At 37.5% G+C, this 19,457-nt stretch overlaps 1 long non-coding RNA gene across 1 annotated transcript in view; it reads right to left on the bottom strand.

Moving 5' to 3' along the window:
* LOC144297970 (uncharacterized) overlaps positions 1 to 19,457 on the bottom strand; it is a 64,512-nt gene that overhangs the window by 23,887 nt on the left and 21,168 nt on the right. Inside the window, exon 2 of the long non-coding RNA XR_013364921.1 lies at positions 11,954 to 12,146. This is a non-coding gene — a long non-coding RNA (uncharacterized LOC144297970). The remainder of the gene's footprint in view (positions 1 to 11,953; positions 12,147 to 19,457) is intronic.

The raw sequence follows: 19,457 nt of genomic DNA, 5'->3' as shown, positions 1-19,457 counted from the left end.
CTGAAAAAATGGTGTTCTAGGTTCCATTTTTGAAAATTATCAATTTTTTAGTTAATTACCAGGCAGTGTGTATTCTGCTGGAGGACACTGGTTATGAACTTCTTTTGACTCTCAGAGAAGTCAACCAGCTGCATTCCTGTGTCTGTCTAGCCCCAGGAGACCACTGACTGAAGTCAGAATCATGAACAGGGAGTTATCAAGAGCCTTAAACACTAGGGGAAGAAAAAATCTAGTGTCATGAGCATACATATCTTTCCGGCTTTCTGGAAATGCCTGTCTAATCTCCCATAGGCAAAGCCTGGGAGGAAAATGAGCAACAGGGATTTCTAAATTTGTTTAGTAGGAGTAACACTTCCAATTAATTTATTCATTTATATTCCCCTATGGCTTTTAATTTAATTTAATTTATTTTTGTCATGTGGATTAATACATGAATTCCATTGCCAGATTTTGTGATTAGAATAGCAAATAAAACAAAAGCTCTTTTGAATAGTGTATTGGAAAAAATTTCAGTTTTCCTTTCTATATGCCTCCTGTACTTTAACACGGCTGACACTTCACTTCTGACAGTTCTGGTCAACAAATGCATGGAGGTCTTTCCGCATACCAAGCAATTCTCCACAACATCAGCTAGGTGTCCTACAATTTAACTCCATTATGATACTATCTACCTGGACATAAGGGCTCGGTCCCCAAAACTGCTCCCACCATACTGCGGATGCCAATCATAAGTAGTAGGTTCCCAAGGTTACCCACAACTTTCATCTGATTTTGCTACAAATAGGAGTTTCCCAAGACCCCCTCATCAGGTTTGATTAATTTGCTAGACTGGCTCACAGAACTCAGGGAAACACTAATGTTTATGAGCTTATTAAAGGATATGATAAAGGATACAAATGAATATCCGGATGAAGAGATACATAAAGCAAGATCTGGGAGGATCCCAAGCACGGGAGCTTCTGTCCCTGTGGAGTTGGGATGTGTTACCCTACCAGTACATAATGTGTTCACCAACCTGGAAGCTCTCCAAACACCATACTATTGGAATTTCAAGGAAGCATCCTCATATAGGCATGATCAATTATTAATTCTATGTCCAGCCCTTCTCTCTTCTCAGAGAATGAGAGGTAGGGATGAAAATTTCAAGCTTCTAAGCATGGCATTTCCTTTCTGGTGACCAGCCCTCATCCAGGACCATCCAGAAGCCCACCCAGAGGTGCTTCATTAAAACAAAAGGCATTCCTATCATCTAGGAACTTACGAGGATTTTAGGAGCCCTGTGTTAGGAACCAGGCTCAAAGGCCAAATATTAGAACAAAATATGCTCTTAGTGCTCCTACCACTTAGGAATTTACAAGGTTTTAGGAGCTCTGTGTGTCAGAAACTGAGGGCAGAGACCAATATAAATATTACATATAGAGTAGTATATATGGTTATTACTATTATTATTATTATTATAAAGCACATATCAATCCAATCCCAGCTCCTTCCCAGTGTATCCGGACATCTCTTTTGCTATGTGTATATATGAGTGTATGTGTGTATGGGTGTGTGTGTATGCATTCATGCACTTACAAAAGTATAGGTAACAAGTGTAGTTTAACATATTTTCATATAGTTATTGGCCATTTGCATTTCGTCTTTTCTAAATTCCCTAAGAGAAATATATAATTGGAAATATGTGGGGACCTTCGGTATAAGAATGATTTCATATGGTTGTATTACTGTTGTATGGGACACATAGAAATGTTTTAGAGATCTTTCCTTGTTAGAACATACAGAACAACTAATTTCTTTTTAACTGTCGTATTTAGTTCTTTCATAGGAGAGATTTAACCAGTTTTATTTAACCATTCCTTAAATGTACCTCTCTGCACAACTGTCATGTTTTTTCAACAAAACCGGAAGCAGAATTATTTGGTTAAAGGGGGCACAAATTTTAATTTTTAGGAAATCCTGCCAAGTTCTCCTCCAAATGGCTGTACTACATTATTCTCACCAGTCATGCATGAAAGTTAATGTGTCTCCCACCCTTGCCAACACTTCGGGTGAACAAACATTTCAATTTTTGCCAAGTCGATACAAATCATTGCATCAAATTTGTTTGAATTTTCAGTGCCCTGGGTAATGAGTACAACTGAACATATCTTCTATATAGTTATTGGTCAGTTCCACTTCCTGCCTTGGAATTCTATGTTTATGAAAGAAGAAATGCAGTGGTTTTGTTGAAGGTTATTATAGTGTTTATCTTTTAGCTATAGGTTATAAAAGTATTTTCTTGATGAATTAAAAAAGTTATTTACATGTCCTGGATATCTATTGAATTTGTGTTATGATTTTCTCTATTTTATTATTTGTCTTTTAACTTTAATAATGATATATTCTATAATTATTTTAATAGTTAATTTTAAAACTGAAGATTAAAATTTATTGAATTTTTTCTCACTAACATTTTAAGGACTTTCCCAAAGTCACAGACATATTCCTTCATTTTTTTCAGATTTTGTTGATATTATTTAGATTTTAATCCATCTGGAATCAATTTTTTTGAGTTGTGAGTGGGAAGTTGGAAAATCTGTAAATCTGTTGTCCCAGTATCATTTGATGAATATTTAATTACCTCACTGATAGGAGATACCACCTAATTTATATATGGAATTCTCATAGATATGTTTGTGCTTTCATTTCTTTAGTTTGTCACTCTTAAATGTAAAAATTATGCCACTTATGGGGCACCTGGCTGGTCAGTCAGAAAACCATGGGACTCATGATCTTGGGGTTGTGAGTTAAGCCCCATGTTGTCTGTAGAGATTATTAAAAAAAATAAACCTAAAAAATAAAAATAATGTCACTTATAAATATCAGGAATTTATATTTGGCAACAGTGAATTATGATCTTCATTTATCTAACAACGTTTATTGAGGACCTATAATGTGCCAGTCCCATTATTCTAGGCTCTGGGAGAAAGCATTGAACCAAACAGGAAGTCCCTGCACTCATGGCTATTAAGTTCTGTACTGAGCATGGGAGTGGGGTGTGCACTGGAGAACACTGTATGACAAATAGGTATGATACAGCTGATCTGTAAGATGTCAAGCTTAAAAATATTTGATCTTCTCTAATGTAGTGTTAAGGAGTGTAGATCCACATTAGCTATGCCAAAGACTGCATAAGGTATTTTTGTTTTGTTTTGTATGTTTATTTTAACTGACCTATTTTTTTTTAAGATTTTATTTATTTATTCATGAGAGACACACAGAGAGAGAAAGACAGAGACACAGGCAGAGACAGGCAGAGGGAGAAGCAGGCTCCATACAGGGAGCCCAATGTGGGACTCGATCCTGGGGCTCCAGGATCACGCCCTGGGCTGAAAGCAGGTGCTAAACCACTGAGCCACCCAGGCTGCGCTAACTGACCTATTTCTAAACTTCGCATCAAAGACCATCAATACGTGAAACTCTAAAACTACAGAAAAAATATAGAAGTTTTTTCCCCTTAAAAAAATTTCAAGCATATGTAGGGAAATGAGACATAAACATCAAAAAGATATGTTATAAATTGACAAAGAGCAATAATAAATGAGAGGCTTTGGGATGGTACACCATTAAGTTTCAAATTAATAGGATAAGCTACAAAAACCATGGCAGTTTGAGGGTTGGTGACATAGAAAGATTCATAGTGAGACTCTGAATGTAGCTAAGAGGGTGCAAATAAGTAGACACAGAGGGAAGGGCTTTCTTGATCAGGGGGGTTTCTCATTTCCTTAGGTCAATTTTACTGAAATGGAACAAAGGAGCATATGTCATTGCAGAATAGGCTGAAAAAGCACATAGAGAGAGCTCTGAGAGGACTAAAATGTTTTGATTGTGTATATGGGGTCTCCCAATCGGATGTCAGGCACCACCAGTGTGGGGTGACCACATCTTGTGGAGGGTGGTGGTCCGGGAGGTGAAAGGATTCATCCAAGACAGAACAGAGAAGATAGAAGTTTATTGAATACACTGCAATGGAGCAGTGGGCAGGACAGCAAAGCACACACTGTCTGCTGGGTCACCTAATGGGCCTGTTGTACTCAACCAGGGGAAAGGGGGCACTCTGGGCCCTTCTACCTCACTCAGGTTTCCATTGTTCCAGTTAATTACCTGAAAGTGGCCTCAGCAATCTATGTATCGAGAGAAAGCAAAAAGAAACTTGTAAGCAAAAGAAGGATATGGTCAATGTGTGGTTTCAAAAAACTGATGCTCCTGAAAACTGTGATGGCAGGACTGCCCTAGACAAAAACCCGTCTTCCTTCCCTCAGTGTTCCCTTGTGGGGTTTCATCTTCTCCCCAACGTACTCAGGGTCACTGTGCAGACCTTTTCTCCTGTGGTAGTCCCTTTTGTGTTCTGGATACTTCTGAAATACTAAATATTCTTCTCTACCCTTCAATCCCCAAAGAAAAATTAAATAGCCTTTACTACATGTGTATTGAATCTAAAGATGATTTATATTCCTGGATTATCACAGCTGCTCTGGTACATAACTTTCCTGTGAAATACATTTGCATTTCACATAATTTGCTGGAGGGGATCAGGAGATGGAATGCCCTTTACTAGAAAGTATATAAAAATATAAGATTCTGGGGCAACATAGGAAAAGCTATGCTTTGTCTCAGGAGAGTTTCAGGTTCATGTTCTAGGCTCTGAAATGCCTCCCAGGGGTCCTCTTTCATTATGGGTTTCCATGCCTTATGTAATTACCCTATTCTTGAATGTAGGCTGGACTTAATGACTTGCTTCCAGAAAATAGGATATGTCAAAGGTGATAGGATATCACTTCCAAGATATGTTAGAGAAGACTGGCTTTCATTTTGCTTGTTCTGACTCTCTCCTGCTCACTAATGCAAGCCAAGGCCATGTTCTAAACTGCCCTAGAGAGATGCCATGTGACAACTCAAGGAGAACTCAGCTCAGCTACTGAATTCTGGCATTCAGTTCCTGTGAGGAACTGAATCCTGCCAAGAATCATATGGGCAAACTCTCCCCCAGTGGAGTCTTGAGTTGACTCCAGCCTAACACCATTGCAGCAGCTCTGGGAGAAATCTTGAGACAGAAGACCCCAGCTAAATCACACCCAGTTTTCTGATCTACAGAATCTGATGGGGGAACAGGGCGAGCTGAGGACAAAGCACAAGCCTGGGGCAGCACATTGACAAGTCCTTGAAACAGGCAGAGGGACATTCCTCTACGGACTCAACTGCCTTGATGTTTATATTTTGCTAAGGGCAAAAGGCAATCTTAGCCCGACCTCCAGGATCCTGTAAGTCTACGTTAACATATAAAAATTCCTTTAGAAATTTCCTTTATCTCTAAACACCCAAGATACATGTTGGCAATCATGCCCCAAGCACATGGCCCACAGATATACATTGGAAGGATCTCATGACTAAGGTTTTATTAGACAGTAATAAGTGACCTTTTCCCAACAATAGCTAGCCCCCTCAAGGTCCTGGAAACCCTGGTTCCAAAATTTCTTAGAGAGTATGCTACCCCCAAACCCCTCCCAACTCCCAGGTATACAATCAGCCCACCCCTCACAGGCCCTGGGCAGTCACTCTTCCTGCCCACGGGTCCTGTCTCCATGCTTCAATAAAACCACCATTTTGCACTAAAGATGTCTCAAGAATTCTTTCTTGGTCATCGGCTCCAGACTTCACCCCACCAAACCTCACCTATATTCCAAAACTTCATCAGAATCTGTGAGGTAATCACGTTGGTTGTTTTAAGCCACTAAATTTTGGGTAATTTGTTACATCGCATAAATAACTAATATAGGCCACCTTGCAACAGAACGTGCTGTGGGTATTATAAGGAATCACAGAATCTTAGAATTGGGAGAAATTTGACAATCAACTAGGACCATGTCCCATTAGATGTTTGAGACTTTCATGGTATTCCTGCTAGTGATAGTTAAGTCACACTTGAACTCCTCCCATATTCTCAACATTTTAATGCAGCTAATTTTCAGTTGGGTTTGGAAATTCCTCCTGTAATAGTCACTAGATAATGATGAATTTTCATGTTTCTGTGACCAGCTATCATTTATATTGATTTCTCATTTGGGATAAGGAAAATTATGTTACTGGTTAAGACTGTTTAAAAAAGAAAAAGCATATTATCTCTTGAAAGATCTCGGATTTGGTCTGAGGTATCTTTCTGTAGTCAAGTTCCACATATAAAACCTATCATTTCAGAAAATTTAAATGGAACATGGGCACACGGTCGTGCTCAGAAACTGTAACAAAGAGTGAAAAATAAATTATCACCAGAGTTGTATTAAATACCCAACGACTATTTTTTGAAGATAAAACACATGACAAATTGTATAGACACGTCAGTGATTTGGCTTCTTTAGGAAGGAAGTCCATACAATGATAATCCAACTCATAAAATACTTTATGAATGTCTCTTCATTAATAACAAGCCTGGCACAGCTGCATTGCATCTTGAGCCTCCCAGCATTTCCCAAAGACATCACTAACAAATTGAAGTCATACACCCCAAAGTGGTGAAGCAATGCATTCAATGGCAGCTGTGAAAGACTTTAAAGATAATTTAGCAGGCGATGGAAAAAAAAAAAGAAAAGAAAGCTGCATTCCTGCATGATTTATGCAACTGAAGCTATTGAGAGCCCGCTCTTCTCCCCTGGGGACTCACCCCTGCACTGTGAAGGCTGCTTATTGCAAACACCTGCTACTCTCTGCCCGTGAGCTTGAATTCTGGCCCATGCCCAGGGCAGACCGGAAATGCCAGAGGAAGGATAATGTTCTAGACACAAACTCCAACCAATGTTGGAACAGATGTTGAACCATAGAGACACAACCTCTCTTGACACTCTGTTGGCATAACCTTAATGCATGTTCTACGTTCCCTCTCAGAGTCTGCCAGCCAAACTTAAGCAGCAGCTGATCACATTGGTCACTTGCTTGATAATGTAACCTGTAGCGCCTGATTTCTCTTTTCTAGGTTATTTCCCTACTCCACCACTAGTGTTTCCTGAGATCTCTTCCTTTTTTAAAAAAAATTCAATTAATTAACATATAATATATTGTTAGTTTCAGAGATAGAGTTCAGTGATTGATTCATCAGTCTTATATAACACCCAGTGCTCATTCCATCATGTGCCCTCCTTAATGTCCATCACCCAGTGATCCCATCCTCCCACCCCCTTCCCCTCCAGCAATTGTCAGTTTGTTTCCTATGATTAAGAGTCTCTTTCTATGATTAAGAGTTCTCTGATTTTGTCTTGTTTTATTTTTCCCACGCTACCCCTATGCACCTCTGTTTTGTTTCTTAAATTCCACGAGTACAATCATACGATGATTGCCTTACTCTGATTGACTTATTTTGCTTAGCATAATACCTTCTAGTTCCATCCACATCATTGCAAATGGTAAGATTTCACTTTTTAAAGACTTTATCTTATTTATTTATTTATTCATGAGAGACACACAGAGAGAGGCAGAGACATAGGCAGAGGGAGTAGCAGGTTTCTCAAGGGGATCCTGATGTGGGACTTGATCCCAGGATCCTGGGACCATGCCCTGAGCGGAAGGCAGATGCTCAACCACTGAGCCACCCAGGCATCCCAGATTTCATTTTTTTTGATGGCTGAGTAATATTCCATTATGTACATATACCACATCTTTACCCATTCATCTGTTGATGAACATCTGGACTCTTTCCATAAGTTTGGCTATTGTAGACATTGCTGTTATAAATATTGGGGTGAAGGTACCCCTTTGGATCACTGCATTTATATCTTTGGGGTAAATCCTGAGATCACTTTTAACAACTATCAGTGTCTTGGGGGTTACCCAAAGTATCTGGACCTGAATCCATGTTCTCAATTCAGTTGCTAGTTGTGTTCAAATGTCTGAGAAATCCAACGTCAGACAACTTATTTGGCGGTTGCATATTTAAATCAGGTTTTATACTCTGAAAGAATCTGGGGGAGTTTTATATCCACTGAAATGCTTAACAGTAGAGCACACAAAATCCAGTAAGTTTTCTAGATTTAGGAACCAAAATCAGACCTGGGGCATCATCTTAATGTATCTTATCTACTCTTGTTACATTTTCTTTTCCCTATCTACAATTTTGAGGTTATGCCAGCAGTCCATCTACATTTATTATAACAGAGTTTTCCAACATGTTCTCCAAACTTTCATGAAATAGAAGGTAAAACATAGTATTCCTCAACCCAAGAAAAGACTATGGATTCATCGAGAAATTCATAATACAATAATAATAGTAACTTACTGAATACTTATTATGGATCAGGATATGTGCTAAGTCTTTCATATGAATTTACCTATCCTTTGTTCAAAATAACCTTGAAATTTAAGTGTTGTTTTCATTGTCCTTTTTGTTTTTTTATAACAAGTTGATTATCAACATAAAAATGCACAGTTATAATATTCTTTTTATAATTCTGAATCTATGTATACAGCCATGAAACCATTGCCACAATCCAAAGAGTGAGATATCCATGACCCCCTGAAGTTTCTTCATGAGTTTTTATAATCCTTATCCATTCCTTACCTCTTCTCCCCTTGCCTTCCTCAGAAAACTGTCACTATAGATGAATTTGCTTTTCCTAGAATCCTACATAAATGAAATAATACATTTACTCTTTTAGTCTGGTTTCTTTCACTCATAATTATTTTGAGATACATCCATATTGTTGTGTACATCTATAATTCCCTTTTACTGTTAACTTTGTTCCATTGTATGGACATTCTACAATTTGTTTATCTATTCATATATTGAAAGACATTTGGGTTCTTTCCTGCTTTTGACCATTACAAATGTGAACATTCATGTACAATATCTTGTATGGACATATGCTTTCATTTCTCTTGGGTAAATACTTAGGAGTGCAATCCAGTCATTCCACTCCTAAGTATTTGTCCAAAAGTGTATGTCACATTTTAAGAAATAGCCATTAAAACACTTAAATTCTACCAGCAAAGTATGAGAATTCCAGTTTTCACACATCCTTATCAGCATTTGGTACAGTTAGGTTTTTATTTTTAGCAATTCTTACAAGTATGGCACTATCTCATAAGCTTTAATTTGCATTTCTCTAATGACTAATGATAGTGAGCATCTAATTCATATGCTTATTCATCCTCTGTATATCTTCTTTGGTGAAGTGTCTGTTCAAATAATTTGCCCATTTTTATTTGGTTTGGTGTTTACTTTTTATTTGAGTTTGAGAGTTATTTACTTATTCTGGATACAAATCCTTTATCAGATATACGTGATTGGGAAATATTTTCTGACAGTCTGTGGTTCATCTTTTCATTCCCTTAACACTGTTTTTTGAACAAAATAATTCTTACTTTTGACGAGGACTAATTTATCAATGTTTCTTTTATGAATCATGCTTTAGGCATCTTATGTAAAAACTCTTTGCCTAATCCAAAATCTCGGATTTTCTCCGAGAATTTATAATGCTTTAAGTTTACCATTGGTGTCTACAGTTCATTTTGTGTTAAATTACATCTATAGTAAGAGAATGCATCAAAGTTTATTTTCTGCTTGCATATCTAATTGAACCAGCACCATTCATTAAAAAGACTATCCTTCCTCCATTGATTTGTGTTTGCATTTATTCCTAAAATCATTTGTCAATATATGTGTGAGGCTATTTAAGTCGAGTGATTGTGTTGTTCAAATCTTCTATGTTGCTTTTGGCTCTCTGTCTACTGCTTCTATCATTGTTTGAAAGAGATATAGAGAAAACTTTGACTGTAATTGTGGATCAGTCATTTTCTCCCTACAGTTCTATTAGTTTTTACTCATGTATATTCAAACATTTGTTACTGGGTGCATAAACAATTAAGGTTATTATGTCCTCTTGATAGATTGACTCCTTTACCATTGTAAAATGATATTTTTTCCTGTAATATTATTCACTCTAAAATCTCCTTTGTCTGATATTAATATAGATTCTCCAGTTTTCTTTTGCTTAGGATTAGCATGGCATACTCCTTGTCATCCTTCTACTTTAAACTTGTTATTTCGTATTAAATTATAGTTTGTTTCCTGTATACAACATATAGTTGAGTCTTGATTTTTTTCAATCTAAAACTCTTTGCGTTTACACTAGAGTTTTTAAATAATTTGCAATTAGTGTGGTGATTGGGATGCTTTGTCATAGGACTATCACTGTGCTATCCATTTTCCATTTGTCTCTTCTGTTCTTTGTTCTCTACTCCCCCCTTCATTTGGTGAAATTGAGCATTTATTTTTTTTTTTTTACTCATTTTATCTACTTTGTTGGCTTATCATTTATAATTTTTGGCTTTATTTGCTTAGTAATCCCTTTCTGGTTTATAGCAGGAATCTTCAAAGTGTATCATACTGCTATCAATTGTTATTATGCCACTTAGAGATTTTAAGAATTGTAAAATACTATGTTTCAATTTCTGAAATCCCAGATTTTATGATTGTTGCCATACATGTTTACTTATACATGTTATAAACTTGACATTACGTTGTAATTATTTTTGTCTAAATAGTAAATTATCTTTTTAAGAAATCTCAAAAGAAAGACAAATAAAAGATCCTTATTTATTTACACATGTAGTTACTATTTCTAGTGTTCTTTATTCCTTTGTGTAGATCTATATTTCTGTCTGGCATCATTTTTCATTTATTCAAAGGAGTTCCATTAAGATTGCATATAGTGTGAGTCTGTTGGATAGAGGTGAATTCTTTCAGCTTTTGTATATCTAAAAAATGGGGCTTCTTTATCAGTTTATGTCTTCTGTATATATAAAAGTATGTACTAATCTAGTCTATATATTTCCCAAACCACAAAAGACTGATAAAACCAGAAGTGACATCTTACAATCTTTTCTAGCACTATGATTCTATCTAATGAATTCTAGCCATTTCTCATAGATTGCAGTAGCTGGCAGGTAATACTCTGCATTTGGCAGCTGAGAAAATGATGTTTATTGCAAACCTTGAAGTGGGAAAACATACTGAAATAGTTCCCCTTCTTCCTCCATATCTGCTTCTACACTGCTAGAGAGCCTGGCCTGGCACCTGGTCTAGAGTAGGTGCCTAATAAATTGGCACCTTACGTTTCTATGAATGAAAACTTTTGGAGGATAAAAATACTATTATGGGAGGGAATAATGTGGAATTTGAGAGAAAGGAGAAGAAAGAATGAGAGAGGACTGTGTGGCATGGCACTTAGAATAATTTTCATCCCCTCAGGAAGAGGAAGATGGGTAGGAGGTGCAGAGAAACAATGAAGAACATTAGCAATCACATTTTCTTTCAGATCAAGGTCAAGTTAACAATTCACCCAGAGGCTCTAAAAATGACAAAGTGCTCATTAAGCACAGCTTACCACTATTTCAGTTGACACTTGGAACAAGGAGGGTTTTGAGGCTACTGAATCAAGAAAAGAAAGGCAAACCTGACAGTTTGAACAGTATTGGGGGATAAAGGAGAGTGGAAATATATGTTAAAGGTAAATATTTGAGGATAAATAAGTCAGGCTTGGAAGACAAATGTCTCCCCCTCTATAATGTTTCCTCATCTTTGGTCATTCCATGCTGACTCTAGTGGCTTTATTCTAATTTGCTTACTAATACTTCAAACTTAAAAACGGTATTTTGCCTATTTAATGTCATTGAAACAGAATTGACTCTATAAAAAGCTACAAATATTCAACAGACTATTCACATGCTTCATCAGACAATTTTAGACAGTGAATATAAACCTCCTATTACTTTATCCTATCAAAAGAAAAAAAAAAACACCCTACCTTCCAATCTCCCATATAATTGCCTCTCAGGAAATGATTCAGTTGAGATGTGCTCTTTTCTTTTGCAATTTACTAGTAGTTTTGTGTCCAAACTCACCATACTGAATTGACTTTTCACTCACCTCTGTAGTTCCCTGTGTTTTTTCTTCACTGTTCCGACAATAGACATATGATTTTTGCAGTTGATGGGTTGTTATCTGCAACTTTCAGGAGACACGGTTCCTTAGACATTCTTCATATTTCATCACAGGCCACAGCAGTGTACATTTAGGAATGAGCTGGAAAGAAGTGAGGATCCACTTGCGCAGGATATTTCTGTGGTTGCAAAAATTATGCTGGAGAAATTACATTTTTCCTCCTCCTTCTTATCATTTAATAGCATGCTTTGAAGTGCATAAACCTTCAGGGGAGATATGCTCTCTTTCCAATGGGGTTGCTGACCCCTTTCATCAAACCCTCCTGGACCCTTGCTCTAGATTCAGTTTTTTCCCCCATGCATGTATTTAGCTTTGAATTGGAAAATAAATGGCATCCAGGGCTGAGTGACTTAGCAAACAAATGATGCATGGAAATTGCATAGCCATCTACTCTCTTGAATTGTCTTACAAAATTGGTTTAATGAGATGGAGAGGACAATTAACTTTTCCCAATGATCATTTCTCTGATTCAACATTCAGTTGCTGAGTGTCAAAGAGAGCTCCACAAATCATTCATGGGTCAGCAATTAAATGCCGTGACCAGGGTTTTAATGATCTCACTTTCTCTTTCTAAGATGAATTTCGATGTTCATTTAATATGCCTTCTTCCATTTCAAAACATTAGGCCTGTGGGAAGTGCCTCTCCCTTGCTACAAAAACACAGGGGAAAATATCTTTTCAAAATCTGAGAGCTTTGGAGAACTTTATCTTTATCTAGACCAGGAAAACCACAGCCTAAGCATATGGTATTGAGATTAAGAGAAACTGGATCTGAATTTTGGTTTTTCCCTACCTAGCTGTGGGATATTAGGCAAATTGCCTAGTCTCTGGTCCTTTCCTGTAAAATGAGAATAGTATTAGCTATTATTTTACAAAGTTGTAAGGAGGGTCAAATGGATTAACATATGTAAACTGCCTGACACTAAGTATCCATTCCTTGTTTTCATGTCAAAACACAATATTGTGAGTTTGAACCTCCTTAACTGCTAGAGGTAGAGGAATCAGGAAAGTGTCAATATTTATCTGCCAGGAATCATGGCTTGCAGTGATGTGTAGGCCAATTTAATATTATAAGTAATCATGTTCTCTCTCAGCAGATTTTTTTCCCCAAGAAACTTGCATAATTCATCTTAGTATTTCTCAACCCATCACAGTCCTAAAGGCAACTAACTGCTGTGAGACATGTAGGAAAACTTAATGGCTTATCCAGAGCCCAGCAGATACTTTGACTCTGCCAACCTTCTCTAGAGGCATGCTCTGATTTAGTTTGTGGATGCCCTGAAACAACACCTTCTCCTCCAAATCTATAATATCCAACATTTTGTTCCCTGAGTGTTCATTAGCAAAAATAATTATGCATACCATCTTTAAAATAACAGTTACAAATGGTATGGATGCACTCCTATATTAATGCAATTCACACATTTTAAAACATAGACCAAAACGAATAGAAATACAAGTTCTAGTATTTTCTTGCCAGGTTCCCAAAGATTATCTTGTACATATCATGGTGTGCCTTCCATTTGAGACTGGATATTTTTCCTGTTGAAACTTGCGTGATGGTAGGGAATGAAGGAGGCAGAGCAGCTCATGCTAGAGACTAGCGTTGCTTTGTTTTGGCCATATTTGTGGTGTGACAGATTCTCCTGATCTCATTTTACAGGCAGTTGAGTCAGGTTCCTTTACTTTGCCAACAAGGACTGGAGGAAACTGGACTCCTGGCTGAGTGCCAGCCAAGGCTTTTGCTAGCTTAATGCTTTCATAACCAAACATTACATTATGTCCTTTGAGACTTACAAAATTGGCTTGAATCCCCACCCTGAGCCCAGCACAAATTTTCTTGCCCTCTCTAAGATTTCCATAAGTTCCAGGGATGGCATACATTTCACAGCTACCTTTCCCCTCTACTTCCTTATTCTTGAAACATTCTCTATCTTGTTTATTCTGGCCATCCTGCAAGAGGTTCTCTCTTCTCTATTTGTGCCTGCCCAAGGGAAGGGCATGAAGCTCTAGCGTGGTGTCAATAATTAAAACAGCTAAGGAGAGGTGTTACATCACAGCATAGAAGAGCAGATATTTACAATTAAATATTACTACCCTGACATTCTTACATTCTCCAGTCCTCATCTGTCTCTGTGCTGAATTTCCTTTTAGATGTCCCTGAGCTTCCACGTTAGTGATATGGCAATCTCTCTCAAGATTCTGTACCCATCACCCACTATCTTTGGCAATTTTTTCAAAGAAGTGAATTCCAGCACAAGGGGGGGCCAACAACAGGCCGATGTGACAGTACTTCATACAACAGTTGCTGATTCTTGGACCACCACCTTGATCATTGATGTGTCACAAGCAATTTCGAAGTGTGATGCAAGTAATTTTTTTACTCTCATGCTGTAAGTAATTTTTATTACTCATGGAAAAGAGGTTTAAGGTTACTCCCATGATAATCATTCTTACTTCTTTGAGTTATCATATAAATCCTAGAGCTGGAGAGGAAAGGATAGAGTTGCAACAAGTGTGCTGGGAACTGTGCCTAAAATTGGTACATCCAGGAGAGTGAGTCCCATACATGAACATCAACCATTATTAAGACTTCATCAGGGAAATCTCATGTCTCACTTATGAAGAACGAATCAATCTCCAATGTGGGGTCCATTCCATACCTGAAGGAATGAGCAAGATGAGTCAGTGGGACAAAAAAAATATTGCAACTTATGTTGATGTTTATTTCAATCTCATGCTTTTAAATTTATCTCTTGAGTGTGCGTAAATGTGCTCCTACAGAATTTTAGAGCATAGCCATAAGTTCTTTGACACTTGTCTCATAAAGAGGTAGGTCCTTGTCTTCTTCATTTCAACCTAAATTTACTTGCATCAATAGAGTGTGGCAGAAGGAAAACTATGTGACTTCCCAAGTTGTCACAAAAGGCCATTCAGCTCTCAACTTGTTTGCTGAAACAGTTGCCCTTGGAACCTTGACCCACTATATAAGAAGTCCAATACCTGGAGTCCACCATGTTGTGAGGGACCCCAACCTACAAGACACCATGATCTTTCAAAAGTCCTAGTTGAGCGCAGCCTTGTCACCAGAAAGGGTGATTAAAAGAAGCCTTCAGATGATTTCAGACATCAGCATATGTTCACACTGCAGATGCTTCTATGCTGTTCATATCTTGTTTTTACCATGTTAGTGGACACATTTTCAAGCCTATTTTTTTCCTCATCTGTAGAATACCTAAATACCTAAGTCTGTAAATACCACACAAGAAAATATGCACAAATTCCTTCACAGTGAGACACTTGGCAAGTTAGAATTTTCAAAAGATCTTCTCTATTCCTGGTCTTATGAACTTGATAATATTTTGAGCTATTCTCTGTGAAATGATCTTCTACAATTAGCTGTGACAAGTACAATATGTGATAGAGTACTATGTGTATCTTTTATTTTTATTTTTTAAAAGATTTTATTTATTTATTCGTGAGAGACACACAGAGAGAGGCAGAGACATAGGCAGAGGGAGAAACAGGCTCCTCGTGGGGAGCTTGATATGGGACTTAATCCCAGGACCCTGGGATCATGCCTTGAGCCAAAGGCAGATGCTCAACCACTGAGCCACCCAGGTGCCTCTATGTGTATCTTTTAAACCTGTGTAGTTTTAGGGGATCCCTGGGTGGCTCAGCGGTTTGGCGCCTGCCTTTGGCCCAGGGTGCAATCCTGGAGACCCGGGATCGAGTCCCACATCGGGCTCCCGGCGTGGAGCCTGCTTCTCCCTCCTCCTGTGTCTCTGCCTCTCTCTCTCTCTCTCCATCTATCATGAATAAATAAATAAATCTTAAAAAATAAATAAATAAATAAATAAATAAATAAATAAATAAATAAACCTGTGTAGTTTTAGTTGCAACCTCATAGACTAATTACAGTATATAAAACATATTAGCTTAGGGGTACCTGGGTGGCTCAGTGGTTGAGCATCTGCCTTTGGCTTGGGTCATGATCCCGGAGTCCTGGGATCAAGTCCTACATCAAACTCCTCATGAGGACCCTGCTTCTCCCTCTGCCTATGTCTCTGTGTCTCTCATGAATAAATAAATATAATCTTAAAAAAATAGAATATATGAGCTCAAGTACCCAGTTATGTCTGTCCTGCTTGGCTTCTGTATTCTAGGCAGCAACTTAACTCTGGGGAAAAGACATGCCTTTTTGATAGACCGCTTTTTCAATAATTCAAATGCTTCCATTCCATTATAACAGGTGACATTTCTGGTGCTCATCAGCTGCTGTCACAGTCATGCTTTAGATATCACAGTATCACCCATGAATGGTTTTTTGGATTTCTTTGTAAGAGATTCTATTTCTTTTTTTTTTTTTTAAAAGTTTCACTGAAAATGAGAATGAGACAGCCACCATTTAAAATTTGTGTTAAGGAGCACCTGGGTGGTTCAGTGGTTGAGCATCTGCCTTTGGCTCAGGTCATGATACTGGGGTCCTGGGATAGAGTCCCACATTGGGCTCCCCGGGGGGAGCCTACTCCCTCTTCCTATGTCTCTGCCTCTCTCTGTGTGTCTCTCATGAATAAATATATCAATATTAAAAAAAATAAAATTTGTGTTAATTTCTTATAAAAGTAATATATACATATAAAAACACAAGTTCAAATAAAATAAAACAATACAGATGAAAAGCAATTGCCTCCTTCCTTCTGACTCCCCAGTTCTCAAGGAGAATCTTATTTTTACCAATTTTAACTCTTTTACTAGTTACTTCTGTAATTCTAAGTAATATGTTAATTCTTCTGTTTCTCTTTGTAAACTTCAAACTATGGCATTGATTCAGAAAAGTTAATCAAACATCAATGAAAACAAATTTTTTAAAAAAGGAAAGTAATTTATCTTATTTCTACCCCTACCCCATTTATTTCTTTCCCTTTTCAAGTTCTGTTACTTTTGCTTTAATTTTTAGTTAGTTCCCTGGTTATCTTTGTAATTTCAAATAATACACTTATTCCTAATTCTTATTATTTTCTTGCTCAATTTCCTCACTGTTTTTTGAATTTTCTCTGTATTTAGCTGAGATACATCCTCAAGTAGGATTTTTGGAAAATCTATTTGAATCCTTTCATGTCAGAAAACATCTTTATTTATCCCTTACACTCACTTGATTGATAATTGGAATGAATATGGAGTTTTTAGCTCAAAGTAATTTTCTTTCTAAACTTGGAAGGTATTGCTATATCATCTTTTGACATCTGTTGTTACTGATGAGAAGTCTGATGTCATTCTCATTCTAATTTCTTAGGCAATCACTTTATTGGTGTTTTTCCTCTTTGAAAGCTTTTAGGCACTTTTTAATTTTTTTTAATTGATTTCAGATATGGATCTTTTTTCCTTTCCAAATATCAGTGAGCTTTTTGGGCAGCAGCCTTATGTTTTAATTCGGCAATGGTAAATGTATTGCCATGGCATCTGTGATTATTTCCACCAGTCCCCAGCCCCCCACCCTTAATTTCTGTTTTCTCTTTCTGACACATCTATTATGTGGATGCTATCTCTTTTAGACTTGCCCTTGATGAGTTTAACTATTCTTTAAAATACATTTCCTCTTTATTTTCTTTGTATTTGTGTTTTTAATCTTGGTATTTCATAATTTCTTCCCAACACGGTAGCCAGAGGGTGTCAAGTTTAACCTAAGTCAGATCATGACATTCTTTCTCAAATCCTAAAGTGGCTCCCCATTTTTATGAGAGTAAAACAAAGTCCATGCAACAGTCAATAAAATCATATGTGATCTGGGGATACCCAGGTGGCTCAGTGGTTGAGCATCTGCCTTTGGCTCAGGTCACAATACTGGGGTCCTGGGATGGAGTCCTGCATTGGGCTCCCCGTGGGAGCCTGCTTCTCCCTCTGTCTATGTCTCTGCCTCTCTCTATGTTTCTCATGAATAAATAAATAAAATATTTTTTAAAAAATCATACATGATCTGCCCCTGGTACTTCCCTGCCTTCATCTTCCACTACACTCATCTTTACTCATTCCAATCCAGCTACACAGCCACTCTGCTCTACCTCTACCCGCCCTGGCACATTCCTGACTTAGAGTCTGTGTGATCTGTTCCTTCTCCCTGGAACTCCCTTCCCAGATACTCTCTCGACCTACTCTCTCATTGGTCTCAAGTCTTTGCTTATATCTTAATTTAACAGGAAAAAGCTGGTCCTAATTGTCCCATTTAAATTCCAAAACCTGTCCCCTTCCCCAAGTACACTTGATGTCTGTTTCCATACTCTCTCGTTGTCTAATACTCTGATTTTTCACCTGTCATTATGTTTGTATTTATCATCTGTCCATAGCAGCTAGAAGGTCAGCTCTGAACAGCAGGAGTCTGTGTCTGTTTCCACTAGTATAACCTATACACCTAGTAGTACATACTATTAGAATCACACACATAGTAGGTGTTTAATTAAGATTTAGTGACTGGGGGCACCTGGATGGCTCAGTTGGTTAAGCATTTGCCTTTGGCACAGGTCGTGATCCCAGGGTCCTGGGATTGAGCCCCGCGTGGAGCCCTGCATGGAGCCCCACATTGGGCTCTCTGCTCAGCAGGGAGCCTGGTTCTCCCTCTCCCTCTGCTGCTCCCCCTGTTTGTATGCTCTCTCTCTCTCTCCTTCTGTCAAATAAATAAATAAAATCTTTTTTAAAAATTTTAAAAATAAGACGTTTCAGTGACTGAATGAGTAACTTTATGTCCTGGAAAATTAAATGATTGGTCTTCTTCCACTTTTCAATTAAACATTTTATTCAGTAATTCTATTTCAAATATACATGAATCCTTTTTCTCAAATTGTTTCTTGATCATACCTTCCTGTTTTTGTTATACATAGAATCATCTCATATTGCTGTGAATGGTAATTACTATTTCTAAGTTATTTTTTTCTTTGAATTTTCTTAAGAGAAAAGGTGAATCCTAATTTCTAATTCATTCAGTCATCTTCATTTTTAGTTATATGGCAATATAAATTAATCAAGATTTGATTGTCAGTGCCAGATACTAAATCAAATTAGTTTAAGCAAAAAAGGGTTTCTTTCTTTTTCTGCTAATGTAATTAAAAAGTTCATGAATATGTCTATCTTAATTCATGGCTGAATTATCGATCTCTCCATCTTTTGGATAGGCTCTCTCCTCATGGTAGACAAGATGTTTATTTTTAGTTTCCTAATCCCAGTTTCCAAGCAGTTGTAACATAACAGTTTCAGTGAAGATTCTGATCAGTCTACCTTGGGTCACATGACTAATCTTAAGTCAAACTTTGTGGCCAGGTGTTTGGAATTCTCAGATTTCTCAGAACTGAGTGTCCTGTTCCCAAGATGGAGAGAGGTAAAAGATGAGCAGCCACACCTGAACTATGTAAGTAAAGATCCCCAAGACAAAGAACAA

The sequence above is a fragment of the Canis aureus genome, chromosome 26, assembly GCF_053574225.1.
Source record: "Canis aureus isolate CA01 chromosome 26, VMU_Caureus_v.1.0, whole genome shotgun sequence".
Lineage (NCBI taxonomy): Eukaryota > Metazoa > Chordata > Mammalia > Carnivora > Canidae > Canis > Canis aureus.
This window is presented reverse-complemented; position numbering and strand designations above follow the sequence as displayed.